The sequence below is a fragment of the Ornithodoros turicata genome, chromosome 2 (assembly GCF_037126465.1).
Source record: "Ornithodoros turicata isolate Travis chromosome 2, ASM3712646v1, whole genome shotgun sequence".
Taxonomy (NCBI): domain Eukaryota; kingdom Metazoa; phylum Arthropoda; class Arachnida; order Ixodida; family Argasidae; genus Ornithodoros; species Ornithodoros turicata.
This window is the reverse complement of record NC_088202.1, coordinates 106344620-106357236: the sequence shown is the minus strand read 5'-3', so window position 1 is coordinate 106357236 and position 12617 is coordinate 106344620. Positions and strand designations below refer to the sequence as shown.

The window sequence follows — 12617 nt, the reverse complement described above, 5'->3', positions numbered from 1 at the left end:
AGAAAACTAGATAGCCGGAACACCGGCGCATAATATACCCATCTCGGTTGGGACCATCTATTTTATATCAATGCTCGCTCGTTTCCGCAAGGTTGCAAGTCCGAGAAATTGGGTCACCTTGAAGATGAGCCGGTGTTCGAGCCATCTGTTTTATATCAAAACGCACCTCCACCCGCCATGGCCACACGAGTACTCTGCGGCGGACCATAGCGGAAAAAAAAAAGTTGCGTCAAGGTGATGTAAATAGGCTTTCTCCAAGAAACTGGGTCACCTCGTAAATCATGTTTTCCGACGCCGCGCGTATTAAGATCGAAAGTAAACAGCGATCACACAACGCTATGCGAAGAAAAAAAATATCCCTATGAGCCCGCATCACCACCTGCTCATTGCCGAAACAAGCTTTCTCTAACCAAAAGGGTTCGCTTATGCAGTTTCCAAGAAGTTCCAAATGTCCTTCGCGCGCGCGCATCGGGCCGTTCCTGCGTGATTGTGTGAACAAAATCGCACTACCCTCTAATGGCGCATTTGAGTTCCGTCTGTCGGTCGACTCTGGGTCAAGCGCACGACGAGGAAGGGCAATTGTTTTCACGATGAGGAAAGTTCTCATTTTCAGTTCATTCGGTGTGCGTAGAAACTGAGAAGTCATGTCATCTGTTTTCGAAAAGCCGGATAAACCCGGTGATGGGGCATTGTTCCGGAGAACGAAAAGCTGGACGTGTTGGTCGACACGGGGAGACCGAGTACGCGGAACTCCTGATGGAAAACGATAAACGCGTAAAGGTGCCCAGTCGTTTTCAGCGATTCACAAATGAAGAGTTGCAAGAAATGCGTGAATTACCGGATCTGAAACTGGAGAAGAGACTCATGCATGGATCGCCCGAAATCCACGCGAAGTGACGCATCCCACAGCGAAACTGCGCGCGTCTCATATGTAATCATCAGTAAAATAAATGTATTTCCTGTTTTAAGAGAAAAAAATGCCGTGCGGTGTGATGGATAAGGAAGCTGTATAGATAGGACTATATCATGTGTTTATTTGTTAAGAATACTTCTGACATCAAAAATATCATAGAAGGAGTGGCATACAAGGTAACAAGTAATACACTGAACAGTGAGATTACATAGTTCTAGGTGTATATGAATAGGAAGGTTATAAAAAGATATTGCTTATTCATCGACTAAGCGAGTATAGTTTGTGGAGAGGATACCACGCTTTCGTAAAACAATTTTATATCATATCCCAAACGTTCTGCGCGATCAAATAAGTCGGAGCATTATGGAAAGAAGAACACCGCTTCACACATCATGGCGCGTGCAATACCATAGCTTGTTTCGGCTTGCTCAAACAAGTTCTGGCATTTGTGCGTTGTGGGGAGGCGTACGCTTGTGGGGGCAATATGCTTACCGCACGTAGTTGGCGTTCGCGAGGGGGATTTGTTTTATATAATAAAAGTAGTGGTTGCTCCATTCCCGCATTTATTTCATGCGAACTTTTGTGTCACAAACATACGCTTCCCATATCGCTGCTAAAATCAATAAAGATGATGAAAACATTTTTGTTTGTGGTAAACACGGTGTCCTTTATTCACAACACTTTAGCGAGGACGTCTTCTAATGTGGAGACAACACGTTCCTTTCCCTCGACGACGGTAACGTCCAAGCTCGTGTGGTTCTTTTTCCAGTAGTCACGCACCACGGGGATGGTATACACGGCATTTATGATTGTCTCGTTCATGGGTTCTCCGTTTCTATATCACTCCAACTTGTATCTCACGATCATCCATAGATTTTTGATGCAACTAAACGTTTATTTGCCGAAAGCGCTGTACCATTTCACTCAATCCTTGAAAAGATAAACCGACCGCTCGCTTCATAAATCACGCAACAACAACATTGATTCCACCGACAGACCTGCACGCATAGCAGAAGGAGAGCTTGAAAGATATCTACAGGTACAATGTCTTCGTATTCCGACTTCTTTAGGACTTCATTGAGATTACGTGATATTTGTGCGTAAACAATGAAGAAGAGGATGTCGAAACAAATGTCGGAGGATCTCTTATCACCCCCCCCCCTCCCCCTTGAATCTCTTCAGTGTTTCTTACAAATCTGTACCATTATACGCGTCATTTACCGCAACGTGTCCCACGCCTCGCCACAACGCACAAATGCCAGAACTTGTTTGAGCAAGCCGAAACAAGCTATGGTATTGCACATGCCGTGAAGTGTGAAGCGGTGTTCTTCTTTCCATAATGCTCTGACTTGTTTGATCGCGCAGAACGTTTGGGATATGATATAAAATTGCTTTACGAAAGTGTGGTATCCTCTCCACAAACTATACTCGCTTAGTCGATAAATAAGCAATATCTTTTTATAACCTTCCTATTCATATTCAGCTAGAACTATGTAATCTCACTGTTCAGTTGTTCAGTGTATTACTTATTACCTTGTATGCCACTCCTTCTATGACATTTTTATTGTCAGAAGTATTCTTAACAAATAAACACATGCTAGAGTCTTATCTATACAGCTTCCTTCTCCATCACACCGCACGGCATTTTTTTTTATCTTAAAACAGGAAATACACTTATTTTACTGATGATTACATATGGGGCGCGCGCACTTTCGCTGTGGGGTGCGTCACTTCGCGTGGATTTCGGGCGGTCCATCCATGAGTCTCTTCTCCAGTTTCAGATCCGGTAATGCACGCATTTCTTGCAACTCTTCATTTGTGAATCGCTTAAGACGACTGGGCACCTTTACGCGTTTATCGTTTTCCATCAGGAGTGCCGCGTACTCGGTCTCCCCGTGTCGACCAACACGTCCAGCTTTTCGTTCTCCGGAACAATGCCCCCCTCACCGGGTTTATCCGGCTTTTCGAAAACAGATGACATGACTTCTCAGTTTCTACGCACACCGAATGAACTGAAAATGAGAACTTTCCTCATCTTGAAGACAATAGTCCTTCCTCGTCGTGCGCTTGACCCAGAGTCGACCGACAGACGGAACTCAAATGCGCCCTTGGAGGGTGGTGCGATTTTGTTTACACAATCACGCAGGTACGGCCCGATGCGCGCGCGTGGACATTTGGAACTTCTTGGAAACTGCATAAGCGAACCCTTTTGGTCAGAGAAAGCTTGTTTCGGCAATGAGCAGGTGGTGATGCGGGCTCATAGGGATATTTTTTTTCTTCGCATAGCGTTGTGTGATCACTGTTTACTTTCGATTTTAATACGCGCGGCCTCGGAAAACATGATTTACGAGGTGACCCAGTTTCTCGGAGAAAGCCTATTTACATCACCTTGACGCAACATTTTTTTTTCCCGCTGGGGTCCGCCGCAGAGTACTCAGTTTGGCCATGACGGGTGGAAGTGCGTTTTGATATTAAACAGATGGCTCGAACACCGGCTCATCTTCAAGGTGACCCAATTTCTCGGACTTGCAACCTTGCGGAAACGAGCGAGCATTGATATAAAACAGATGGTCCCAACCGAGATGGGTATATTATGCGCCTGTGTTCCGGCTATCTAGTTTTCTGTGCGGCTGGCACGGTAAGTGGTCGACATGCGGGTGTGAACCTGGAAGGTGCGCGACATTTTGGTGTGTCAGCGCATGTTGAGCCTGTGTGCGCGGGCAGGCTAAAATCGTGTGAGCTGTCCACGCGCCCGAAGTCAGTGCCCTGCTGTGCCGCGTCGCCCGACAAGAATCTGCGTGCGTCACACCGATGTGATGAGGTGAGCTCATTTTCTTGATGAGATGAACTTGTTCATAATGCGACCATCCTAATATTTCTGATATTGGTGCTTCCAGTAGAGAAGGAACGCGGAGGCGCGACTGCGCGGGATGTTCTGTGAAGGCAATCTGGAATGGTGTTTCTTCATACTCAGCTTGGGTTGAGTACGTGCGTGCATAGCAACAACCAATTTCGGTTCAATAAGTGTTGGAGCCTCACCACATAGCATCACTATGCTTTGTCATTCCGCATGATTTAATTAATTGCTTAAGTTGAACACCATCTGTCTAAAACTGCAATATATGCCGACATGGGCAGACTAAAGTCGCGTGAGCTGTCCACGCGGCCGAAATTCGTGTCCTGCTGTACCGCAAGTTTATGAATCCATGTGCCCGTCTGCGATGCTCTTAAGGTGAGCCTTTTTTTATGAGATGAACTTGTTCATAATGCGACGCCGTGTGATTGTCCTAAATTTATGTTTCTAATGGTGCTTCCAGTTGTATACTCTGTTTCGAAGGAGCACGTGCGAGGTGGGTTGCGTGCGCTGGCTATATTTGCACATAATGTTCTGGGAGTGCAATGTGAAATTGTGTTTCTTCATACTCCGCTTGGGTTGAGTGTTCTTTTTAACAGTGAGTACGTGCGAAGCTTCATTGCATAGCATTGTTTAATAAGCATTGGAGCGTCAGTGAGAGTCTTATCACATAGCATCACTGTGCTCTATCATTCTGGTTGATTTAGTTAATTTCTTACGTTGAAAGCACACTGTCTAAAACCTCAATATACGCGGACACGGGCAGGCTAAAGTCGCGTGAGCTGCGCGCGCGCCGTCGGAAATTCGTATTTCAGATATTCCTGCATGGTGCTCGTGAATCTATGTGCCCGTCTGCGAAGGTGCACATTTTTTTTTCCCGAGATGAAGTTGTTCATAATGCGACGTTGTGTCCTGTCATTTCTAATGGTGCTTCGAGTAGTGCTCTGCGTGCGAGGTGTGTTGCGTGAAATATACGCTGGCTATGTTTGCACAGAATGTTCTGGGAGAGCAATCTGAAATTGTGTTTTTTCAACTTGGGTTGAGTCTACTTTTTAAGATTGAGTGCGTTTTTGTGTGATCACCCTAAATTTATATTTCTAATGGTGCTTCTTGCTGTTCAGTAGTGCTCCTGCGAACGCGGAGGTGTGTTGCGTGAAATCTACGCTGGCTACGTTTGTGGTGCGCACATGAGGTGTGATGTAGATTTGTAAACCTGGAAGGTGCGCGACAGTTTGATGTGTCTATATCGCGCATGTTGAGCCCGTGCGTCGCGATCATACGCAGATTACGTATTCAAAATCGTATTGTGTGTGTATGCATAGCTACGTGATAACGGTGTGTGCATGCTTCTCAGGTGAAAAATTCCAATATACGCGGATATGGGCAGGCTAAAATCGCGTGAGCTGTCTGATATTGCGTGCTGTATGGTGCTCGTGTCGCGTGACGCACCGTGAATGGTGTAAAACCTGTCATGTTTGTAGCTGTGATACTCTTAAAGTGAACACATTTATTCTGAGATGAACTTGCTTATAATGTGATGAACTTCGTTCATTTTGAATCTGTGTGATCACCCTTAACTTATATTTCTAATGGTGCTTCTTACTGTCTAATAGTGATCTTGCGTACTGTTTTGAAGGAACGCGTGCTAGGTGTGTCGCGTGAAATATACGCTGGATACGTTTCCACAGAACGCCTCCGTCAGAGTTCCGAAGGCAATCTGAAATTGTGTTTCTTGCTACTCAGCTTGGGTTGAGTCTTCTTTTTAATATTGAGTACGTGCGGAGTTTCACTGCATAGCACTAACCACTATGACTCTACTCGATCACTTAGTTTAATAAGCGTTGGAGCGTCAGTGAGAGAAACAATCTTGAGCTTCACCGCATAGCATTACTATGCTTTGCCATTCTGCTTGATAAACATTTAATTAGTTCCTTGTGTTGAAGTGCAACGCACACTGTCTAAAACAAAATGATCCTAAGCTTCCTTGCAGGTACAGCTCTACAGGGTTTCTTGATCATCTGCTCAATCGACATTGAAATCGTTTTTCTCTAAAACAAGCTTCTCTGCACACCATCAACTATCCATGTTTCTCTATCATGTGCGTCTTCCTGCTCAGCTTTTTAGTACGAACGCGTCCGGAGCTAGTGGGTTTCACTGCTTGGCATCACGAAGAGTTTTTTTTCTTTTTTTTTTTTGCGCTCTGCTTATTAAACATTGAAGACTTTTTCTTTTTTTTTGTTGTTGTTGAAGCACACTATCTGCGACAAAATTCGTTCTTCAGCTTCACTCTATAGTATTATTTATGTTTTTCCCTCTCCATTCTGCTTGATAAACACTGAACTACATTTTGACGTTGAAGGGCAAAGGCGCACTATCACAAAAACGAAAGCTTGTTCCCAGTGGTGGGCTTCCCCCTACGCATGCATAACACATGGTTAAGCCCACTTTACTCGTGTTATATGGAGAGATGGGTAGAGTGTGTTTTAAGATGTGTTCATCGTGGATAGCATGAAGCGTGGCATAGCATAGTGTGGATAGCATTCATGGATAGCATGAAGGACGCTGACTTCAGATGGCAGCACCGAACATATTGATGTAAGCTGTTTTATTCATGTTTTGTAATGTTCAGCAGCAGATTTGGCTTCTAATGCTGGCTCTCTTGCTAGATGTATGAACCAGTCGCATAGAAAGGAGTGACCAATGCAGTTAGAGTGGACGTTATCAACACTCGCGTCGTGGCTGTCCAGCCTCAGCCTTCTTTGCAAAGACGGTATACAACCAGCGCCATCTATTGTATGTGTGGGGAACCTTCTTTGGCGCCATCAGAGCATGTGAGAAAGTTTCATTGTGAACCAACAGCAGGAGGTGGCGGCATGTAAGCTGTTCAGCCTTCTAACGCTGGCTCTCTAGAAGTATGAACCAGATGGATGGAAATGAGTCACCAATGAAATTGACTTTTTTTTTTCACACTCGTGTCACGGCTGTCTATCTTTGCAAAGAGGGCGTACAACCGGCGCCATCTATTATATGTGTAGGGAACCTTCTTCGGCGCCATCAGAGCATGTGAAAAAGTTTCATTGTGAACCAGTGAGCACCCGGATGGAGGCATGGGTTGATAGCAGTTGGAGCCTACCAGCTCCCGGCTAAACGTATCTTATGGTAAAAGTTCCAATATCCCACATTTAAACTTATATTATAGCAGTCGGGTCTAGTGGTGAGTGGAAGTGACCAATTGCAGTTCGAGCCTGTTAGGGAATTCTAGACATAAGTGACCAATGAGAGGCCTGTAGTCAGATGGGCCAATGACCACAACCACCTGCCGTTAGATGAGCCAGATGGCATCTACCGAGGGAGCTGAGTACCAATGAGCGCAAGAGATGACTGGGACTAACGATCTCTCTGATGCAGCTGAACCAACCCGCAGCTAGACCAGGAGGCTGTTGCACCAAATAAAGGTTGAAATCAACAATTGCTGTGTCTTGTCTGAAGCGGCTGCCTGGTGCCGACAAATTCAGGCTAGCCAATCACTGTTCAGTAGGCTTAGCGTGGACCAATCGGGGCCAGCCATCGGTAGGCTTCGGTGTGAAGGGCCAATCAGTAGGCTTAGCGTGGTTTGGCTTAGAAGTCTGGATCAGTAGAACCAATCAGCATGAAGTGAGTGGAGCCAATAAAGAGTTGCGCCACAAGGTAAGTATCGTGGACCAATCAGGGGCCAGCTATCGGTAGGCTTATAATGAACCAATCGGTGTGAAGGCCCAATCAGTAGGCTTATCGTGGTTTGGCTTAGAAGTCAGTAGGCTTAGAACAGACCAATCAGCATGAAGCAGGTGGAGCGAGTAAAGAGTTGCGCCATCTGGTGCCAGTGGACTTAGAACGACGGCCAATTGGTAGGCTTAGACTGGGGACGACCAATCAGAGCGCTGGGAGAGTGATCAGCAGGCTTAGCGTGGACCAATCAACATGAAGTGGGCGGAGCCAGTTACGCCACGAGGCAAGTTTGGACATCTGAGATAAAGCCACAGCGGGGTCGCTGCCGAGCGGGCGGGCGCTAACGAAGGCTATGTTCAGCAGGCTTAATCAGTGGGCCAATCGATAGGCTTAGATTGGGGACGGCCAATCAGAGGGCTGCGAGAGTGATCAGTAGAACCAATCAGCTGAGCCGGTGAATTAGGAGCGGAGCTCAGCGATCGGCGTGCACCAATCAGCGTGAAGGAGCCAAGTAATTAGCATAAAGGGGCAGAGTCAACCAATCAGTAGGCTTAGCATGGGCCAATCAGCGTGAAGTTGGCGGAGCTAAGCAACTAATTAGCATAAAGGGTGGAGCTACGATTGACCAATCAATGATCAGTGGGGCTTGGCGTGGACCAATCAACGTGAAGTGGGCGGAGCTAATGGCAGCCAATCAGATGGCTTTGGAATTGGCTTGTGTTGGCTTAGAACTGGATTGTTTTGGCTTAGAACCGGATTTTGGCTTGGAATTGGATTAGAATAGGCCATCTTGGATTAGAAAAAAAGTGGTTCTTATACAGTCTGGTTCTTATACAGCCTTAAACTATCCTACTCGAGTACCGTACGCAGCATCCTCTGAAGCTGACAAAAATCCGGCCAGTGAACGTATTCTACGTTAAAAGGGCACCAAAGTGGAATTTTCCCCCTTGCGGAATGGAACATGTCGTTACCTTAACACAGAAGGAACGCGTCCCAACACCAACCTCGCGGAATGAAACAGGTCGTTACCTTAACACAGAAGGAACGTTTCCCAACACAGGAGGAAGGGGTTTCAGCCATTGCGCCGTTCGTGATTTATGCGCCAACGAAGCCGTAGTTTGCACCTTCCCTCTCCTGTCTTTCTCAAGAACCGCGACGTACAATGCGGAGAGGCGTGCCATTCGTTCACCTCAAACCGCACTTCTCGCGATTGGACAAATCGTGTGAGGAGACCAATGGGACTCCGCTCCGCATTGTCGCGCTTCCTGAGAAGAGGAGAAGAGGGATGCTGCAAACTCTGGTTTTGTTCGTGCGTAAATCACAAACCTTGTTCAAGGTGTAGAAACGCCTCGTCGATTGCGATACATACGCACTTTATAACTTGAGTCTGTAGTACAGACTGAAACTATGCGGCATCTACAGTAATCTATGCACATAATGCAAAAGCTATTGCGTGGGCATCCCTACTTTAGTTCCACCGCGTTTCAATCTCTCCCTTCTTCTTCTTTTTTTTTTACCAATATCAACATCCATCATCGTCCGCCGCGTGATTGACGATCAATCGTGCGCATATCAGCGCATCCTTCGCCTGTCATGACAGGGCTGCCCGATGAACGATGAGGTATTTCATAGCACTGGCAAATTCTACTTACATAACAAGTTGAACATGTTTCTCAAACCTGCGAAATTGTTGTGCGCTTCGCACCAAATTGTCGACACGTACTTTACTAACTGACGCCCAACACAAACGAACACATACAAACAAAAAACGCGTAAAAAAAGTTTGTAACACTCGCGTTATTGTCATGGGCTCTATTAAAGGAGGTAAGAACTCCTATCTGCAGGTATTTAGTTACAGCTGTAATAGGTGTAATGTTGCTCTTCTACGCTTCGTAATTCTATTTACAATTCATTGTTCAATACTTCTGGTTCATAACATGTGTAGCGTTTCTTGTATTTTCATCCTTCCTTCATCATCTTCACATAATGTTCCACGTGCAATGGGGTAGGGTACCGCACCACCGCGGTGAAACACCCCATCTCATCGTCATCATTTACTGTTGTTGTTGTTGTAAATAGAAAAAACGCACTTTTTTTTATACGGGCGAGTAGTCGTATACCGTTATCTAGATACCTCAATCCATTGTTACGTCATTTGAAGAATTGTATCACCCAATCAGATTCCAACGCGGAGGCACACATAACATTCTGCTCTACACTCTTCAAAATGAACTTTACCACATAGCACGCTCCTAGCCAACCATCATCACAAATGACAATGTTCTCGTCCTTGATTTGTTGAAAACGGGAGGCGGGGCCCGTTTTGTAGCCGTACATCATGGTACATAGTAGGCTCCGCCTCTCGTTATCAACAAATCATGGGCAAGAACGGTGTCATTCGGGATGATGGCTGGCTTGGAGCGTGCTATATGTGGTGAAGATACGGACCTATCGGATCCATCTCTACAAAAGGTGTCAGAGCAAACAAGTTAAAGTCGCCGCTTGTATAGCCGACACAGTCGTCGGGCTAGCTTGGGAGAGTTCATAGCTCCTTTAAAGGTGCGTGACTATGATTATTAAAAAACCTCCAACAGAATTTGAGTATCAATAAATTTTATTAATTTCTTAGGGTAGTGAATGAACAAAGGAATATGTTCTTCGCTGAACGACTACACAGTTACACATCAGCATCAGCAAACTATGGCATCCGGGAACGTCTGCAGCTAACACCATGATGACGTAAGCCAGGCACACGAATGGGAGCGCAGCGCAGGCGATTGTCTCTGAGGTCGTCTGTTTGGCGTTCGCATCGCAATATACCAAGTGAAAAGCCCTCGGTAAATACGCCGACTTTCGCTTACCAGTGTGAGTTCTGACATGACCCTGTAGCATGAAACACGGTGTTGCGCTCCTGGCTGTACGAACACGTCCGACGCTAACCAAAAACAACATTCCGCAAGCCGATCGCAGAGCAGACGCCGTCCCCTAGTATTCCGGCTCGCCCGCCCGACTGTCGGTGGGTTGGTTAGCCAAGGCTCCTCCAGCCGCTCCCTCATTGGTCTCGTCCGCGCCAAAGGGCGCTCTCTGATTGGCCTTGTCCGGGTGACGTTTCCAGAAAGAATCCCGGAATACTCTCAATATGCGTCGTCTGCTCTTGCCATGTGTCACATCAAACTGCACAGGAACAACGCCACCAATTCGCGTCGTATTTTCGGCGTTATTATCAGAGATGAACGCGGAGCAAAACGGCACCATAGTTTCGGAATCGGCCGGGACGGATGCGATCGTCCCTTTAAAGGTATTGTAAAGCAGCAGACAGAGAGGTTATGTTAGCGGCGTAGTTTAGTTTAGTGTTGCTTGTAAACCCAGCACAACAAGTCATGCATGTGACAGGGTACGCTAAATGTTTTTAATTTGTCAGTAAAATTGCGGTAATACGGCTCGGGGAGACGCATGGTGGCAAATAATCCCCAATTTGTCAAGTCACAGTGGTCTATGCTCCCAGTTGGCTTGCTGCTCCTGACGGCTGCGTAGCCGATACGTAGCCGGCTTCTTTTAGCCAGCACACGCAATGTAGTTTTACCGCAGTACTTGACGAGAAATGCGCAGTTGGTGGCGTCTTCGACACAGGGTTGTCCGTAATTTTCCATTTTAATTTTCTAAAGAACTATGAGCGTAAGTGCAACGAAAATTGTGACGTAAGAGTACTGAGGGTTTAGGACATCGAATAGATACATTTTCTGAGCTGCTCTACTGGTTTACAGTACCTTTAAATCAGTATGTAGGCCCATCGGGTATGCCTTTTTTTTTTTACCGCGTGATATGAACATAATACCTTCAGGAACTGTCGCGCAAAATATTTGCTTTGGGAAGCTTGCATTTTCCGAGAAAATTAGTTCAGAACAGCGCGAGCGGCGGGGACGATCTTTTCCCGCTCCTTTTGAAGTGTTGTGACGTCAGATCATCGAGCCGTTTTATTGGCTGCCTGGAATAGTTTGCTAGGACGAGTGAGGAAGGCGACAGGTCGACTGCTCTGTGTAAGACGAGGGACGGGGGGCGCCAAATACAACCACAAAAAGAAAGAAAAAAGAAGGCGCGCGCCTATTGGGCGGAAGACGTGACGTTACAGTTTGGCAGCGATGGAAGCAGCTTTTCTGGCCCGCGAGATTGAAAGTTCTCTTGCGTACCAGGATTGCGCGCTGTACTCATAGTTTTTGTGCGAGTATATATCCATGGGCTTGTAATCGTAATCCCTCCTGACATATCTTTTTCGAGCCCTTCCGTGCTCCTTTAAACTTTGATCAGGACAGTTGAAGTTAATGAAAAATCCCCTAAACAAATTTTGCATGAAGTCTGTTCCGGGAAGCGTGCATCAAACCTGAAATATCTCTCTTCCGTCGCCCATCTCGCAGTCCACGTAGAATGGCTTGAGCGGTCCTTCACCATCAACGTCGATCTGGTAGGTGCCGGACGTCCGCACTTTGTGGTACATCCACAGGTCATTGCAGCTGCTACGGTTCAGGTGACCTGCAAAAAGATGCGTTAGGGTGCTTAGGATGTTCGATTCGTGCTCCACTGTCCCATAGAAGTCTGGCCAAGTGTCCAGGCCCCGGTCCTGTGAACATTGTATGCAGAGAAACATGCCATCCTAAGAACGGAACTTCAACATCAACATAATCCTACTTTCTTTTCTATTCACGTGTTCTAGAGTACCCTGTCCCGACTTTGTCGTGACTGATATCTCCATACTTTTTATTTTTCAATCAATCAACAGAACTTCACCTCATAGCGTGCCCAGAACTAACCGCCATCCAGAATGATGTTGTTGTCATTCTTGATTTGTTGAAAATGGGAAGCGTTCGCCATTTTGTGGACAACTTGGATATATGCTAATTGTCATCAAAAGGCGTACGCCCCGCTCTCTCTTCAAATCAACAGTGATAACTATATGATTTTGCGTAATGGTTGGCTAGGAGCATATTATGCGGTAAAGACCGTTTTTAGAGCGTTCACTCTAAAAACTGAGGGGTGGTGGTGGTGGTGGTGGGGGTGGGGTGATGGCAGGATCGGCTCGCCGTTGTTGGCCACACAGAAGTGGGCGTCGTCACGACTATAGCAAAAAAAAAAAAAAAAAAGAAGAAG

The 12617-nt window shown here is 46.2% G+C and overlaps 1 pseudogene; it reads right to left on the bottom strand.

Annotated features, from left to right (window-relative positions):
- LOC135384932 (uncharacterized) overlaps window positions 1-12617 on the bottom strand; it is a 195626-nt pseudogene that overhangs the window by 90589 nt on the left and 92420 nt on the right.